The sequence below is a fragment of the Emydura macquarii genome, unplaced genomic scaffold (assembly GCF_026122565.2).
Source record: "Emydura macquarii macquarii isolate MOO-44397 ecotype Brisbane River unplaced genomic scaffold, CSIRO-AGI_Emac_v2 contig_554, whole genome shotgun sequence".
NCBI classification, from domain to species: Eukaryota; Metazoa; Chordata; order Testudines; family Chelidae; genus Emydura; species Emydura macquarii.
This window is the reverse complement of record NW_027130691.1, coordinates 8336198-8354377: the sequence shown is the minus strand read 5'-3', so window position 1 is coordinate 8354377 and position 18180 is coordinate 8336198. Positions and strand designations below refer to the sequence as shown.

General features: G+C 44.9%; 1 long non-coding RNA gene across 2 annotated transcripts in view; it reads left to right on the top strand.

Moving 5' to 3' along the window:
- LOC137147362 (uncharacterized) overlaps positions 1-18180 on the top strand; it is an 87689-nt gene that overhangs the window by 1615 nt on the left and 67894 nt on the right. For both annotated transcript variants that reach the window (XR_010918190.1, XR_010918189.1), the window contains exon 2: positions 6490-6652. This is a non-coding gene — a long non-coding RNA (uncharacterized lncRNA). The remainder of the gene's footprint in view (positions 1-6489; positions 6653-18180) is intronic.

Genomic DNA, 18180 nt, shown 5'->3' with positions numbered 1-18180 from the left:
TCTCAACTAGTATGTGGTCCAGCCACTAGAGGGAGACAGAATCCCACAGTTTGTGTGGGTTACGTTTACACAAACACAATTTTAATATATCCATGCAGCACAGGCAGGCCAGCGTCCGGGGTTAAGCTGGACAGTCCTGCTTTCCTAAAGGCTGTCTCCATCTGGTATTCAGACATAACTGGGCGTGGTTGTGTCCGGTATTTGCCGGGATGCCATTCTGAAGAATGCCGTACCTCGCACCCACTGGTGCGACCTTGCGTGCCTGGTGCATGCAAGATGATGCCAGCAGGGGCAGGGCGGCGTGCTTGTCCAAATGGCACCCTGCCTGTAGTCATGCTAGTCCCAGCTATTTTGCAATGGCTGTGAGATCTTAATATCTCCACAAAACAGAGGATCTGTTTTTCAGGTCTTATCCAAACGATAATGGCATGTAACTATTGCATCCATTGTTTTAGATATAATGAGCTGCCCACTCAATGAGTGTCACGCAGTGTCCTCTCTCAGCCCAGTGTATATACGTAGGAATTTGGCCAGGAAATACTGCACTAAATTATTCAAACACAACTGAGTGTGAATCTGCTGCATTTCTGATCGCACAGCCTACCACCTACTGGTATCGAAATAAGTCAGGTTTTCCCTGGCAGGGTTCGCATTTGTTGAATGTCAGTCCCTTTTGGAGACAGTCGGCTTTTGTCTTTACTTGAAACAGCCTGAAAAAGACAATGAGCAAATACTGGAGCTGCAAAAAAAACAAACCAACAACCCACATTTTATTTTCATTTAGGCTATATGTGTGGTTTTCTAGCACTCTTAAAGGGAACTTCAGTAGAATCATTGCATCGCTCACAAATACAATCCTCTGATGTGAAGTCAGTGCTCAGGAGTGGTGCCTGATTAACTACCATGCTCCCTGTCAATAGAGACCATCCTTGGTCAGGAAATCACCTCTGAACTACCCTTGATCATCGTTTTATGTGGCTTCTGCTTCTCGTGACCTGTCTGCTGAGACATCTTGTTTTGTTGGTGGTCACTGGTGATGAAAGATTGGGGAAAAGGCCACTAATTCATTTGACAAAAGCCACTAAATCCTGATGAGTTGCCTGTCGTGACTCATCAGTCTGATCTGGATTTGAACAAATACAGAGCCTTTCATTCCAAGGTATCCTATTCTCTATACCCTGTGCTACGTGACTCTGGAATTTCAGATGTTAAGATGTTGCTGTAGTCTGCCAATGGTCAAAATAGGAGGAAAATTGAAGGCGATAGACTTTTAAGCCAGGACACTCGTGTAAGTTGTGAAGCAGCAAGCCTTGTTTTAAATTGCCCTTTGGTAATTGATCTACCTGGAACACATCCATTTACAGTATCTTGTTTCTTCTTACTGTTTAAGGACTAGAGTTTACAGACGATTCCTTAAATGTTAATGGTGCAGCAATTTGGAAACTGTCCCAGAGTTGCTCAGGAAGCCTTGTGAGAATATGGCTGATTTGCTTATGTAGTTAAATTTCTTGCTGAACATTAGAGAAGTTCTTAGCCACTGCCTTGTAATTAAAGCACCCAAAGAACATTACTCTTTAATTTGAAAACTCTTAAATTCATCCCCATAGGGGACAGTCCGTCTTTAGTTTCAGCGCATCTGAACAATCGGGTGTGGACGACTTCTCCTTGCATCTCCTTGTCTTATGCTATCTGCTTCCTAAAGGTGCCAAAATTAGCCAGTGGTGGGAGTTGAATAGCCAATGTGCTGCTTTCATTAGAGGTGGGATCTGCCATTAAGGCCATTCTGTGAATGAGTTTAAACGTAGCATGGAAATATTCTTGTCTCTCTAACTTTGGGAGGAGCGTAGGGACGAGGAGGTGCTCTAAGATCCAAATAAATGACAAAACGTAGGTCATAAATGGTTTGCAACTAGGGGGACCTGAGCAGGGCCAACCTTACACTGGTCAAATACTGCTAGGCTAGTGGTATCTCAGGTGCTGATATGGTCCTCATTATTCCAGTATCTTTAGTGCAGTGGTTCTCAACATGTGGCCCAATCAGTACACAGCTGCAGCTCATGTGACCACCTCAGGGCCATACAAATGTGTGTGTATTGTGTGGATGCAGCCCACATAACACACAGAGCTGCATATGTGTCCCACAATGGTAAATAGGTTGAGAACCACTGCTTTAATGTGTGCGTATATCCTCACAACAACCTTCTGCAGTAGGGTAGTGCTATTATCCCCATTTTACAGATGCAGAACTGAGGCACAGGGAGGTTAAGTGACTTGGCCAAGCTCTCATGGGAATGTCTTTGGGAGCAGGTCTCCTAACTCCTGGGCTATTAGCCCAGCCACTACTCTAGTGTTCCTTTCTGCCACGCGATAGCCAAACTTCCATAAAGTGGATTTTCCCCAGATTTCTTTTCCCTCCAGAATAAATGTATTTAAGAGGCTCTAAGAGAATAATATATACAGAAAATGCCATCTTTCTATCCATATGAATCAAGGATATATCTTCCTATGGCTTGGCCCTAACTTTCATGCAAAATCATAGTGTACGGGGTATGATAATTCAGGGGGTTGGCAGGGCTGAGTGTTTGTTGGTTTGTTTGACTGGGACATGTGAAAGGCATTCGTTTAATAAAGCAAGGTCTGTATTTATGTCATCGCGGGTTATTTAACAGGAAGGAGTAAATCACTGGAGCTGTGACATTTAGGGCTGATCTACACTGGGAACTAACCTCGGCATAGCTATGTCTCTCAAGGGCGTAGCCTGTGCTAGGTTGACAGAAGAATTCTTCCGTTGTCCTAGCTATCTCAAGGAGGTGGATTACTTATACTGATGGGAGACTGCTCCTGCTGGAATAGGTCGTTTCTACACTGAAGCGCCACGTTTGCACAGCTGCAGTGGGTTAAGCATCAACATTGCTTCAGAAACGTCCTGTGTTCCATTCCCCCCCTGTAATAAATAGTAGTACTGGTATATAAACCTACAGTTGCAGTACACGGTCTATTATAAAAGTAAAACTCGAGGTGAAAAACAAATTAGCGCATAGTTGGCTCTACAGAAAAAATTGTCCTCTTACAATTTCTTGTGTTTCTAAGATTTTATCTGCTCTCTTTCATCTTTGCTTTTTCTTTTCATTCTCCTCTCCAGAAAATCATTAAGGCCTTGATTCAGCAAAGCACTTAAGTGCATGCTCTAAATCCCTTTGACGCCAGTTTGGTGGGAAGGTGGCATGGACTTCAATGTGACTTAAAGCATGCATTTAAGTGTGTTACTGAATAGAGATGGACATAAGCACAAGCTGAAAGTCGGGCCTGCTTTTCAGAGATGTTGACTTCAGCAGGCGCTATAGATGTTCAGCCTCTCTGAAAACTGGGCTCTGAGCTTTTTCTTTGTAACTATTCCAACTTTTTAAAGGTTCTCTAACTTCTAGAGACTAATTTGAAAGTTGACATCCTCTCTGCTCTCAGACAACTTCACATGGGTTGGCACGTGTCAGATGTGTGGTAACTGATGGCTTAAAAATGCCCCAGCGTGCAGCATTTGCATTAGATTTATGCCCCTAACCACCCGTACCTGTTTTAATGGGGAAAATACTGACCGCAGTCAATGTGGTGGAAAACATAAACCACTTAGGTCATTCAATATTCTTATCGCACACTCCAGTGAATCAAGACAAACCTGCCAGTAAACTATGCTTTGCAAAAAGAAAATTGATAACCTCATTTAAAAAAGAAGAGGCCTTTTCAGTGATGTTGGAGCTAATATCCTAGTCACTTCTTAAATATCGAGTCTTTTTTAAAAAAAAAAAAATTCTTGGGATCAATGTGCTTGGCATAGTTTTTCATCCCTTAGTGCCTGCGTTCCTGATGAACTGCTCTTCGGGCTTGGTCATCAGCAGATCTTGAGTCTGAACGCAATCTCTGCAGCACCTTTTGTGCTATGTGTCATGGACAGCCTTTCAGTGCCCGAAACAATAATTTTGCTCTGTGCCGGTAATGGCTGATTACTTTGGCTCCGCTATAAAGAATTAGCATGTTGTTTTCTTGCAAAATCTGCATTATTTTAAGTGTATGGCTGCTGGACTAAGTTTTGGTCTTGTATGGGTGTCTGGTAACTTTGGGAAATTCTCTTTAATGTACACACACCTTTTTCATATTCAGAGCTGTTCAGTTAATTATGAGATCAGGGATAATCAGAGCCTTAGGCCTGATTTCTGATCTTGGCTACTCAATGACTTGAGAGAACAAACTTGCATTTCTGCTTTCTTAACCCCCTCCCTATACAATGTACACCCAGTACCGAGTTCCAGGGGACCAGGAAGTCCGAAAGCGAGGAGTACATCAAGAAACCGAGTTAATACAAATATTGCCCACACTTTCCAGTTGTTGACTATTCAAAGAGTTAAATCTTTTATTCACTAAGGGCCTGATCCAAAGCACATTGAAGTCAGTGCAAAGACTTCCATAGATTTTGATGGGCTTTGGGTCAGGTTTCAATACGCTCATCGATCCAAAATGGAAATATGTGGTCCAGAAATCAGCAAGTGGCTAGGAAAGCAGCAGGAATTTTCTTAATTTTGTAACCACTTCCCCTGACTCCCCAGCCCCACCCCCCTTTTTTGTTTTGTTTTGTTTTGTTTTTACTGAAACAAACTGACTGTGGAATGTTATGGAGCCGTACAAGTCCTGATCTAATAGACTTAAACATGTCTCTGACGTCAGTGGGACCATTCATGTGCGTAAAGCTAAGCACGTGTTCAAGAGCTTTGCTATATTGGAGCTGTACAGAGCAGACCATGTTGTACAGTCCAGTAGGGCAGTCCAAGTAATCTCTGCTGATGCAAAGCAGAAATGCTGGGGCAGTCCAAAGCAAGTTACAACAACATGATAGCCCCCTGGTAGGGGCTGCATAACAGAAACCCTGACTTGTCAGCAAGGGCTGATCTAATAAAACTAAGGTAGAGCAGTAAGATGAGAACGGTGCAGAAGTGTGTTTTCTTTTTCTTTTTAGTCTGAATTTATGATCCATCCCAGCTCTCTTTTGGTTGGTTTTATGAAACGTAAAATGCAAACATGGCTCAAAGGACATTAATTGAAAAGTAATCACCTTTTTTTAGATGAAGCTACTCCGAGCTCTACTTGATGTCAATCCTGGAGATTTATTGACTGGGCACTGTTTCTCCAGAATTTGTCATCTCTACGCCCAGATGTTGTTTATTGGAGCTGAATGTTGGGATTGACTGCTGTCAGTTTCTACAAACGTTACGGTGTTATCCGGGGCTGCAACGATGATTTTGGACCTAGTTTGCTCTGGCGGCTAATAAGACAAACTTGATTATAGTGTTTCTTGAAGGACAGTCTTGGTAAAAGGGGGTGTGTGTCTAGACAATGTGGATCGTCTCCAGCCTGTCAAACTGAAAAACCCAAAGCATCCCAGTCAAATTCTATACTAGTGCTTACAGGGGAAGGTTGTATAAAAGGACTGGCAATCTCGAGAAGCCGATGTATGGCTGCAGTGATTCTGAGTCATGGTCTTATCCAGCACTACAGCCCTGAGTGAAGGTTCAGTGACACGACTGCTGAATTACACTGTCAGTAGATTTTGTCCACTTAGCTCCAAGCTGTGTTCACAAATGGACAAGTGGCCTAATCTATCTAAATAGCCACTCACGTTAATCACCTGTGTTCTCTGAATGGACTGAAAATAGGGACACTTTGAAGGCTTTATCCTAACCCAGTTTACTCCATCCTGGAATGAATAAAAAAGGCAGAGATTCTAGCCCCCCCCCCCCCCACACACACACACACACACGTTACTGACTGATGCGTGTGTCTGATCTCTGACAGCGCTGCGACACCCATTTGTGCTTTCTGCCTTGTCATCCTAGGCTGCTAAGGCCTGATCCTTCCCTGCTTTACACCTTGAGTTGTCATTTATGCTTGTGCCAAATGGGTGTAAAATGCCACAACATCTATGTGTTAGCATTTGGAGCTACTTTGTACCGACTTCAGCACAAACAGTGACAAGGCACAAGGCAGTGGAGAATCAGACTCCTAATTTCTGGGACTTGATTAAAAACCAAAAGTCCTTAGCAGCAAAGTTGAGGAAGACTGTCAATAATCCCATAAATCAGTGCATTCTGGGGGACGTAGAAACAGTGTGTATTAGCAAACGTTTGCATCAGCAAAAAGCAAATGAAATATACTTACTTCTAGATTCAATCGCTTATTAATTATTTATTAATTGTATTATCATGATGCTAGGAGCCCTCGTCATGGAGCAGAACCGCATTGTGCTAGGTGTTGTGCAAACACACAACAAAAAGAGAGACGCTACTTCCTTTACAATCTAAGTGTGTACAAGACAGCAGATGGATACAGACTGACCAAGGGAAGGAGTATTAAGGAAACCATGAGACCATACTGGTCAATATGAGAGGCAGTGGACTCAGCACAGTAAAAGCCTAACCATTTTCATGTTTTTTATCTGCCTAGGCTGTGTGCAGTCCCTCATCTCTTCAGCATAAAAGGCCGAGCCGGAGGTTTTGCTAACAGTTTCCTTTGACTGTTCAGTGGAACGTAACTGATCTAAAGCAAATGTTTTGACCCATCAGCCCTGGAATGATGTAATCTAAAGTTCAACCCGAGTTTCTTAAAGGTAAGAAGTGATCAAATCCATTGTCGAGTGTTGTGGAGGAGTTAAGTAGGAGGCAATGCTGAATATATTAATGTTGCCTCAGGAGAAACTAAGCCTAGGCAAGGTCACAGAAAAGCTAAGATCTTCCTTTTCCGATTAAAACTCCTCTGCAGCTTTATATATAATTGATAAAACAGTCAGAAAGGATAAGATCACACAATAGACCCCTTAAATCATCTACATTTTCCGAAACTGACATGATTGCTGTACCATGGACACCTGGCCCCTTATTCCCCCATTCCATCTCCCCCTCCCCCCGCCACCGAAATATAAGGTGGGGAAAGACATTTGGAAGAGAGTTCAGAGAGACAGCTCGTCTAGGGTCAAAGCAGAAAAATGCAGTGGCATGTGCAGAGGTTATGTATTATTCATGTGGAGTATGTATGAAGTCTTGCATAGCAGGGAGAATATGGTTTTTATTCCTGTTTGTGCATGGTGCATGTGGCCTCTGGATAGAAATTTTGATGGTATTAACAGGCAATAGATGCTTATAAAGAGGATCTCTCTCGAAGGGGGTTTTCGAAAGGAAACTACATGCTGCTTGTGCACATGTTGGAGGAGTGACATATGTGCAAGAAAACTCATTCAGTACGGGGTAGATGAGCCGTTCTGTCAGCCTTCTGACTGAATGAGACATGACTGCACAGTTACCAAGGACCATTGCTTTTCAGATGAGTGTCTGTTACTTTTTTTTTTTTTTTTTAAAGCCCTGGATTGACACGTCCGTGTCAGTTTCTTTTGACTCTAAATTTAGATCAAATTTCTTCAAACTACTCAGTGAGAACAAGTGCATAGGATGAAACTACTTGGCAAATGTTGAAGTTAAAAAGGTGCTTTTTTTGCATTCATAAATTAAATGATTTTGTTTGTTAAAGGGATGTATGAAGGGTTTATTACTTCTTATAACGGAGTCAGCCAGCTCTGTTGTCTTTCTCCTGTAACAAATATGATTTTGGGCTAAGACTTGGCATGAGAAACAGCAGCCTAAAAGAATAGCTTGTGGATTTGTTTTTTGTCTTGAAAATTTCATTCATTCAAAAAATCAAAATTGTGGAGATCTTCTGGTTTGGGGAATGATTCCCTCCTCGCCCAGGGTTCATATAGAAGTCCCTAATCAGCCCCAAAAGTTTGCAAACCTGCACAGAGTTCTGGGTTTGTGATGGAACCTTGAACTTGAGTTTGTCTGCGAAAGCTACGCACACTACCAGTTACAAAGCAGTGCTTCATTTGGAATGAAAGACGTGCCGGGGCTCAAGCAATTTTTTTACGTTCATAACTCACTCAGCAAGCCCAGAGGTGCCGGGGCTATGAACTGCCAAACCTAGAAGTTCCGGGGCTCGGCCCTGGCAAGCCCTGGCACAAGTTAAGCACTGATGATAAGGCAGTGGAAACATGGCTTCAGAATGGAAAGGCTCCTAATATGCCATCTGTGACAGTGTCTTGTGTGCGCAGTGGACACTGGAAACCTGTAGATCAGCTTCCTTAGATTGATAGAAAGCTAATGGTTACACCAGACTATGTGGTGTATATACTCTCGCTGGCATTTTTAAATGGTCCATGTTCTCTTTTCCTCTCTGCCATTTTCAGAACAAGCTTTTAGTTTTCAGCTAAAGCTTTGCAGTTAAAGGAAACAGGAATCTGTGAGGCATGAGTTACAGTCGTGGAGAGGAGATACTACTTGTCTTATCTCTGGCTTTCTGGAGATAGGCTTCTATTCCACAATGCCTCCTATAGAGAAAAGTCTGTTATCCACAATTGGAGTATTATGATTCAACTGCCTTTGTATAGAATGCTATCTTGTACACTCAGCTTGTCTTAATAGGTCCAGTGCCCTTTGAGAGGCATCTGGGGCTTCTCCCCAGGTGTCTAGCCACTCTGATTAGACTAGTGTAGTTGTAAATCTTTGTCTTGTATGGTGTGTTCTGATTCTTTCTGGCCCCTGCCTTGAAACTGGCATGAAACTGGCTTGGCTGCCACTGTCTGCGTCTATCAGGTTGAGGATCTCCTGCTCACGTTTGACTGCAGTGTTTTCACGCTGCACGGCAGCTCTGGATAAGAAGTCTGCAGTGTACATCTCCATCCTCTTCTTGTCGCGTACATCCAAATTCTAATGGTGCAGTTACAGGGGCACGTGCTGACGGCATTTTGGGGCTGCTGGCTTTTAAGAAATGCTCTCGGGCAGTTTACGGTCACTTCTACTCAAATGGTTTCCTGTCATTGAGCAGCTGGGTTGAACTTTTCACCCGTGAACGGTATCGCAAGACGTTCCTTTTCAATTGGGGATGCATCTTTGTTCTCATAGACTCTAAGGTCAGAAGGGACCAACATGGTCATCTATCTAGTCTGACTTCTGCAGGCCACAGATCCTCACCCACCCACTCCTATAATAAACCTCTAACCTATGAATGAGTGATTAAAGTCCTCAAATCATGGTTTAAAGACTTTAAGGTACAGAGAATCCACCAGCAAGTGAGCCGTGCCCCTTGCTACAGAGGAAGGTGGAAAACCCCCAGAGCCTTTGCCAATCTGTCCTGGGGGGAAATTCCTTCCCAACCCCAAATATGGCGAACAGCTAAACCCTGAGCATGTGGGCAAGACTCACCAGCCAGAAATAATTCTCTGTAATAACTCAGAACCCACCCCATCAAACGTCCCATCACAGGTCGTTGGCATATTTACCACCACTAGTCAAAGATCAGTCAATGGCCAACTAGGCTGTCCCATCGGACGATCCCTTCCATAAATGTATCAAGCTCAGTTTTGAAGCTAACTAGTTTTTTTTGTCCCCACTGCTCCCCCTGGGAAGGCTATTCCAGAACTTCACGCCCCTGATGGTTAGAAACCTGTGTCTAATTCTGTTGGTAACAGTGATGCAAAAGCAACCAGCTGCTCCTCAGCCCTGCCTCACTGGCATCACACTGCATGGCTGCCTCTTTGTCCACATCAGAGGATTTCAGCATGGGATAACTGGTCACCAGCTCCTTGGTATGTGTGGTGTCTGCTTCGTGACATAACCATACCCAGGCTGCCTCTTTGTCAAGTAGTCACCTCAGGGGTTCATGTACATCAGAGAGGCTTCGAAAAACTTTTGTCAGATAATTTATAAATGCTAATAGTCTCTGAACTGATTTGATCTCTTTAGGTGTGTGGCCATCTGCTGCGTTGCTTTTACCGTGATCAGAGTCACGCTGGGAGGTCAGCAAGTGTCCCAAGGAGAGGACTGCAGTCGATGGCAACTTCATCTTCTTTGTATTTAATTTTAGAGTTGGATCCCTGACTTCTTCCAGCAGTCCGATGAGGTTGTGATCATGATCTGCCACAGCTTTCACTGTGCTGTCTCCACACCCTTACACCAGAATGCCACCAGCACTGAGCTGAGCAAATCCTGTTAGTGTGGATTGCTGGCAGCATTGATGTTCTTCTCGCACAGGTTTGATCCCCAAATGGCCTTTTCAAGCATCTGTCTATTTGCTGGTGTTCCAAAATGTGGCGAGGTAGCTGCTTTCCTTATCCAGTAGCACTTGCCAACATCCACATCCCGGCACCAAGTACAGAAAATACATTCGTTTTGCCAACTCGGGTAATATTTCTTCAGTTGTAGGCATGTGGCAGTGAGTTCTTTGTAGTGCTTTGTTTAAATTGCTTGGGTCTTTCTATGTGCAGCTTGCCTGGCTACTCAATGGCTACTGCGCTGCTTATCCAACTTGTGGTCTCTGTGACTTTACCAATGAGGCCTTTTCCCCCCACTTGCTTTATTGTTCCTATTATATTTTCTCTGAATGCAGTGGATACTTTGTGATACAGGTGCTGTACTGCCTGAATCATTTTACCTATTTCCAGGTGTAACATGCCCGGAAGGTAGCAGAGTACATCAAAACGTGGTCATTTTTAGCAAGCTTTGCCGCAGTGCCACAATTCACTGTCTGCTCTGGGTCTGGTTTTTGTTTTGCTTGTGTGTCTATTTTGTGAGTCCTTTGTCCCAAGTTTAGTGCCTTTAGGTTTGTGCTGAAAGTGATGGCTTCCGTGTGACCTAATATTTCAGCCTATATGTTTTTCCTTGGCATTCTGCTTGCAAACTATATTGTCCTAATGATATTACGATGGTGTCATCATAACTTTTAATTTGGTCTTGCTTGGTTGCAATTTCACTTTCCTTCTCTGAGGAAATCTTTGTAGCCTACCACATCCTTTGATGGCCCACTATCTCTCTTTGGTATTCAGTTGCTGTCTGTGTGCTGCTGCCTTGTTCTTGCATCTGGTACGAGAATGAGCTTTACAAACCATTTATTTCTGCTGTTTTGCACCGGGTTGTTGTCATATATGTGCAAAGTCTCTGGTTGCTCCCTGTTTTAGTGCATTTTTTGTCTTTGTTTTTCTTGTCTTCAAGCTTTGGCATAATTTAGTTGCCAGAACTATTGCATATGACACAAGAGGTAAGGCACGTTCTATTATCCAATTTTCCTCCACATTACCCACAGATCTTCCTTTGCAAACACTAACAAAACTGTTTATTTCCTCTGCTTTGTATTTGTGCATTTGCTTTTGCACAAATTTTGGGGCGTTTCCTTGTATTTTCATGCCTTCCTTGTGCTGCTTGGTTAATGATCTCTCTCTGTCTGCTCTATTTACTCTGCACTGGGATGTGAGCGTGTTCAATAGCTCAGCACATCTGTAGCTCTTCATGGAGTTAATGTGGGCTCTCAGAACATTCTCATTTGAGCTCCTGCATTGTTTTCCCTCCCCGCCATTACTAATCGAACATGAATTAGTTCATCTTTTAAGATTTGATCATCACATGAATCAGCCATTTTGCACAGTTCAGCAGTATGCTGACCTAGAGGTTTTTCGACACCTTTTTGTAATACGACATTCTCTGTGGGTTGAAATGCTTTTGGGGGTGCTTGTAGGGCTTTACACAGGTCTGCTGCTGTTGTATCCAGATGCTGTTGGCTCATGTGGGCAGCCTCTGCTCATTACAGCTGACTGCATGGCTCCTCTAGTTCGGTTTCCCTTTTTATCCAGCTTTCTTGCAATTCTGTTGTGGTCCCTATTGTCATCTAAAGAATGTCCAGTTGCCCTATTCACGTCCCTTCGCTTAGGGACAGGAATCTGGTACGCCGCCATGATTTACTTACTGCAATATTCTAAGGATCTGACTCACTTTTGACACCGTGTTCAGTGTGTGAGCATAAAAAGAGACAAAGTGCAATATTCAGGCTTTATTCCCTCCTCCACATACATTGTCCTTTCAGGAAGTGCTTGAGGGAATAGAGTTTTCAAAGTTACTAGATGTAACCTACAAAACCCCTTCCCTTCCCCCCCCCCCCCCCCCACACACACACACATTGGAGACCCTCATTGTTGTAACAAGCAGTTTCCTATTTGAACTAGGAAAGAGAACCAAGGCAAAGGGTTAAAAGTTGAAGAGGACCAGGCTTACTGGGACCCTGGCACACGGGGCACATGACAAATGAGGCTTTTGCATTTCACTCTAGACAAATGAGTCCATAGTCATTCTAATTTAGGAGAGAGTCACCTTCTGAACCAAAGTGACTCAGATGAATTAATTTTGTTAACTGAGAGGCTCTGTCTTCCAGGCTGAAACTGCGTGTTCCAAGTCTAATTTGTAAATGCTGACACATGACATTTCCCCGCCGTCTCGTTGCGAAGGGCAGTCTGTGTCTGTCTGTCTGCAGGTCTCGTTTGTCACTGTCAGGATTGTCCCCGTCTAAACTTGTCTCTGCAGTGACTTGTGACTGGTGCTGGAGAAGATGTTGGCTTGTGATTTTTCTATGTAATGTTCTGCACATGGGTTTTTCGTTTGTTGGGGTTTTTTTAAAATATCCAGGTTATTTTGGAAGTTTATTTTCCGTTCATCTGTGCATCTTTTTAATTTTTGTTTGCTGGTTTGTCTGTTTCCATCACAATCTCTGTTGCTTTAAGGAAACCCCAACCATGATGCGTTTTCTCCTCACCCGCGCAAAAAATCCTTTCATTAACAACCAGTTACGGAACCCAGCTACACAAACCCTTTCACAAGGAGACCTAATATTAGGTGCATCTTCAGGACTACCTTAACACGCACCCATCATGCTATTTAACACTCTCCCTCCACGGGTTGCTCCCAGGCACCCCAATTATATATAAAAAGAAACCATACACACACCAAATCCCTTGCACTGGAACATCAAGCCTGACCCCTGATGTTAGCAACATTAACATCCCACACCATGGCCAAGTGTCTGAAATATTTGTGGTTGGGGGAGGGGGGGGGGAAATGAGGTTGGCGCGGGAGTTTGGTGTTTCAATGGGATTGCAAGATGTTCGCTGCTGAGTATTTCTGCTGCTAGGATCAGGTCCATGTTTCCGTTTTCAGTAGGTGTGATTGCCAGACACAATGCAAGCAGCCCTTGCCTCAGAGAGTGGACATAATGACCAAATGCACTCACGAGTGCTGGAACGAGGGGTGCTGTCGCACCCTGTGGCCTGAACTGGCTTCCAACAGGGTTTACAGTTTGGTTCAGTGGCTCTCAGCTCCCCCCATGCTACAAATTTGTTCCAGTACCCCTGGATGCACAGGGAAAGCTGGGGGAGATGTGGGGGAATAAATTGATTTGAAGGCCCTTATCCTGCAGTGAGCCCTGGATGGATGCAGTGAAGCCGGCAGGGCTCCCTGCAGGCACAGGTAGCGCTCCTTTGCTGGATCAGGGCCCAAGATTAAATTGCTTTGGGCAGAAACTGTTACTTTGCTTTATGCTGGTACAGCACCTAGCACAACGGGACTCTAACCCAGTTGTGGCCTCTGGGTATTACTGCAGTGTTAATAATGAGGGCTGGTAGTTCCAAAAGAGCCTAATGGTACCTAATTCCCATTGAAATCCAATGGCAGGAGGGTACTTCCTTCTTGCTCTAGCACCAAGGTGCCTCGGTCAGTGGCCAGGCCCCACTGTGCAAGGCACTGTGCAAGCCCAGATCAAAAAGATGGTCCTTGGCCCCAACTTCCTTGAGCTCCTTCTGCAAATCCCAGGCGAGAGGGATAAGTCAGCTGTTGGCTTGCTCTGTGGAAGAAGCAAGTCCCCTTTTTAAAGGAGAATTTAAAATGGTGTCTTGTTAACATGTGCGTCTTGTGAGACCTGACATGGAGAGAGTGCAGCTGCAAAATGGAAACCACGCTCTCGGGGAAGCAGCAAAGCATTGTTTCTGACCTGGAGCCAGGTGTCTTTGCATCGAGAAAGAGGGACAAGGTCCTGGCCCAGAGAAGATTTAAAGAGGAAAAAGGTTTTGCATGTCTCCCCATCCTGAAAAGAGAAAAACACAGGCAAGAAAGGTACCTGTGCTGCCCAACTGCAAAATGTCAAGTTGCGTACAGCACCTTCACCCGTCAGGCGCTAGGTGATGTGCCCAAAATCAGCCAGCACGATGGGCAGAGGAGCTTTTCTGAGTCCTCTCATTTCTTAAACGTATGTCTGTTAAAGGCAGTGATGCCGTGTTGACTTCACTGTACCTTATGGCACCAGGTACTTTACACACGTGGGGTGGGGGGTTGTGCATGAGAGAGACCATTTTGTATAATGCACAGTGGGACATGGGAAATCTGGGTTCACCTCTTGGCTCTGTCAGGCTCCCTGTGTGAACTCAGGCAAGTCACTTGTCTGAATCTCTCTGTGTCTCCGTTCCCGATTAGTAAAACAGGCCTATTAACACTTCTCTATGTCACTGGGCTATTTTGAGGATAAAGGTATCCATGTCTGTGATACGCTGGTATGGCTCCTGTTGCTGCAGTAGCTACATACTTACCTAGGTGAGAATTTCAGGGGTGTATGTGAAATTTAGCTCCTCTGCAGCTGACCGAGTACATTACTACAGCGTTGGACACACTTTCTCCTCAGCCTAGTGACTCCTATATACTTGCTTCAGTTGTGCGCTGTGTTTTTCCCATTGCTCCCTTTCCCATCACACAGCTGAAGATTTGCAGTAAGTTAAAATCCAGGCTGGCTCCCTGACTCATGTACACTGAAGCTTTTCTTGGCAGCTTGGTCATAGTTTTATAGCACTGCTTTAGTAAACTGATTTTTGTTTTGTTTTATGAGCTGGAATTTAAAGGATGCAAACCCACATTCTGGGCAAAATTATCTTCAAGACCTGCTGACATTTCATGGAAAACTGGGCGTGGGGGTGGAACTGGGGGGAGGGAACCTTCTGTTTGAGGACAATTTGTCTAGTAAATCATGTTTCGTGTATTTCTAGCCTGGTTTCTTTTAAGAATTGTTTCTGAGGACAGTTATGGAAAACTGGATCTCTGGCACTTAATGTTCCTCTTCTCCTTTCCTTGCGTGGACATCTCATGATGTCATCTGGGATGTCCCATTGGTTGCCACAGAGGATCTTCGTCTTTTGGTTTGATGAGGGAGAAAGCCCCCTGCAGCATGGCTCTTGTGATTCTTGTGCCTCTCTTGCACTTGGAGGTGTGTTGAGTCTCTTTGGAACTCTGCACATCGCTCGCAGAGACAGAGTCACAGGTCTGGAAAACGGTCCAAAAATGCTGATGCTCAGATGCAAACCCCTTGAACCTTCAAATTAGCTCTGGATTGCTTCTGTCGGTAGCTTCTCTGCTATTTCGGCTCTCCCAGTTCTGGTGAGAGAGGGTGAAAGGAAGGCAGGTAGCTGGCCCTTTGGGGTTAGGTTAGAGTCAAGACCAAGGATTCAGACTGGTTCTGCTCTTGGCTTGTTTGGCTCCTCTGTCCATGACCATTACGAACCAGCACTTCTGGGAGTTGAACACTCACATTGTGATTGGGTGTGTGCAAAGATCCCTGATTTGAATGCTCTGCCCCTGAATCCAGATCAAAACTTGGCAGCTCTCTCATTCCCTAAATGGGCTAAGCCGAAAACCTGGATCTGAACGGGCCCAAATTTCCAAAAAAATCCCCATCCAAACTTTGTTGTGGTCTTAGCGGGAGCCCAGGTCCTGGTGGGAGGAAGGGCTTCAGCTCTCTTGTGCAGTATATTCATTCTGCTCTTTGCTTTGGAAGTGTGTAGGTCAGAAATTATAGAGCTGGTGAGGGAAAAGGGGAGTGGGACAGAAATGGGGAATAGAGCTCTTTCCCAGCATCACTTTGTGGGGATCAGCCATCCATTTTTGTAGGTGATGAACACTTTGTGTGGTATTTCTAGCAATATGAGCATGTTTATTACATGGGGAAACAGATGTATTGGGGTCTCTTGTGGGAATTTGTCTGAGGCTCCCGTTTCATGAACAAGAGAGAACATCAGGCTCCTTTTTTTTCTTTTTCCCCCCTGAGAAATCTGAAATAATACCTATTCGTCTAATGTGGTGTGACTGAGGGGTTTCATAGAGACAGCTAGCGGCTACTGCCTGTGAATGAGGTGAAGGGACAGTTCATTGTGTCATCCAGCCAGCTGGGGCTAGCACCAAGGGGATGGGGGTGGAGGATACATATCTCATGTGCACCGAGAGGAAGGATGGTCTTGTGGCTACAAACCTGGACTGGACACAGGAAATATGGACGCCTGGTCTGGCTCGGCTCTAGATCCCCTGTGTGACCTTGGATAAGTCACGCAGGGGGAGATATTTTAAAAGCATCTGAGTGACTCAGGACATTTCCGAATGCTCTGTCCTGGCCTCACTCTGCGTGTGGTGAAGTTAGTGGGAGTTTCACTGTTTAATTCAACGGGGACAGAGTTAAACCAAGGCTGAGGGTGTTTTTTGAAAGTCCCACCCACAGGTGCCATCATCTTGCAATAGCCCTTATGCTCCTAAGTCATTTGGACCCTTGAACATCTCACCCTTCACCTCTGTGGGCCTTTGTAGCCAGCTGTGCCACGGGGATGACAATACTTCCTGTTTCTGTCTTGTTGGCTTGGCGCATTAGCTCTTTGGGGCAGGGACGGGGTCTTGCTACATCCTGCGTCTGGTGTTCAGCGTAATAACGCACTCCCTTGCGCCGCTGCTCCCTCTTCAGGGCCCTTCTGCGAACTCACTTAGTTCTAAGGCAGTTCAGACAAATCCCCTCTTTGGGGGGGCCAGTTTATTGAATCCTCCCATACATCCTGGGCTTCTAGGCCGCCAGTCCCGTTCAGCATCTCTCTCCTGATTAATCCAAGGTAACAAAAACTCTCACTGTCTACATCCCATTGGACTTTACAAGCTCCCCCTGCTCTCCCGGCCTCCCTGCCTGAGTGTTTCCCCCCACTCTCTCCTGCTTCAGCTTTTTCCCTGCTGTCTCAGGGCCCTGCGGGAGTCTTCTTACCCTCGGCAGAGAGAGCTGCCATCTTCTAGGCTTCCCCTGCCTTCACTGCCTTTTCCTGGGATCACCTGAATCAACCCAGATGTGGCTTGTCTTGGAATCAGGGCTGGCTTAGACCCAGACTCCCCAGCCCATGGGACAAGCCACCCTGGTACAGGGTCTCTAGGTGCTGTCCGTAATACAAATGAGGAGGGTGAACACTGCTGTAGAAAGTTTGTGAAGGAGCAAGGCAGGCCTGGGTAGTTGCAGTGTGTTCTCCTGGAAGCACCATGGAGAGTGATGCTTTCTGCAGTAAGATTCTTCTTGTGGTGAATGGTCCTTTACTTCCGCCTTTCCTTTCATATTATTATATAAACTGCTACTTCTGTACTCTACAGTGTCTTATCTGTCCCCTGATGATGATTATTATTATTTTTGCATCATTGTACCACCCAGCCTGAGTGAAAGCTGTTCCTTTCCATGGAAAGGCAGTGTGGCATGTTAAATTCTCCTCTTTCCATCGTGAAGTAGGGCACGTTACGGTATTATCACAGAGGTGGCTGATTCAATCTCAGGGAAAACCTCTGAACTGTAAGAACAGGAGGACATGGCACAGCCTGCCTAGGGAGGTTGTGGAACCTCCTTCTCTGGAGGTTTCCAAAAAAGAGGCGGGATAGCCATGTATCTTGGATGGTTTTTTAGACACTACAAATCCGGCATCTTGGCAGGGGGTTGGACTCAGGTGACCTTTGTGATCTTTTCTAAACCTATGATTCCTCTGACTCAACGTCTCAGGAGAGCACTTTTTTTTTTCTTAATGCACCAGGTTGCATAAAAAGCCAGGTGGGGTTTTTTGTGTTTGGTTTGTTTGTTTGTTTGTTTGTTTGTTTTTAAACAAAAAAGCCCTATGGAAGAGCCCTGTGACTTACCCTCCTTCAGCAACCCCTCCCCCAGCACAGTGCTAAGGAGAAAGGTTTGTGTGGGCACCCCTTGTTAAAATATTGGCAGCTCCTCATTGCTTTGGGGTGGGGAGAGGGGTGGCAGTTATTCAGTAAACACTTGGGGCCAGATTTTCAGCTGGTGGAAATTGCTTCGCTCTGCTCATTCCCAGGAAGCCAGACTGACTTACAGCAGCTGAGGATCTGACCTGTGACACTTTGAGCGTGTGGATGGGGTTATTTGGAAAGAATAAATCAACCTGATTGTAAAAGCAAATAAAACAATGTTGTGTAATCTCTTGAA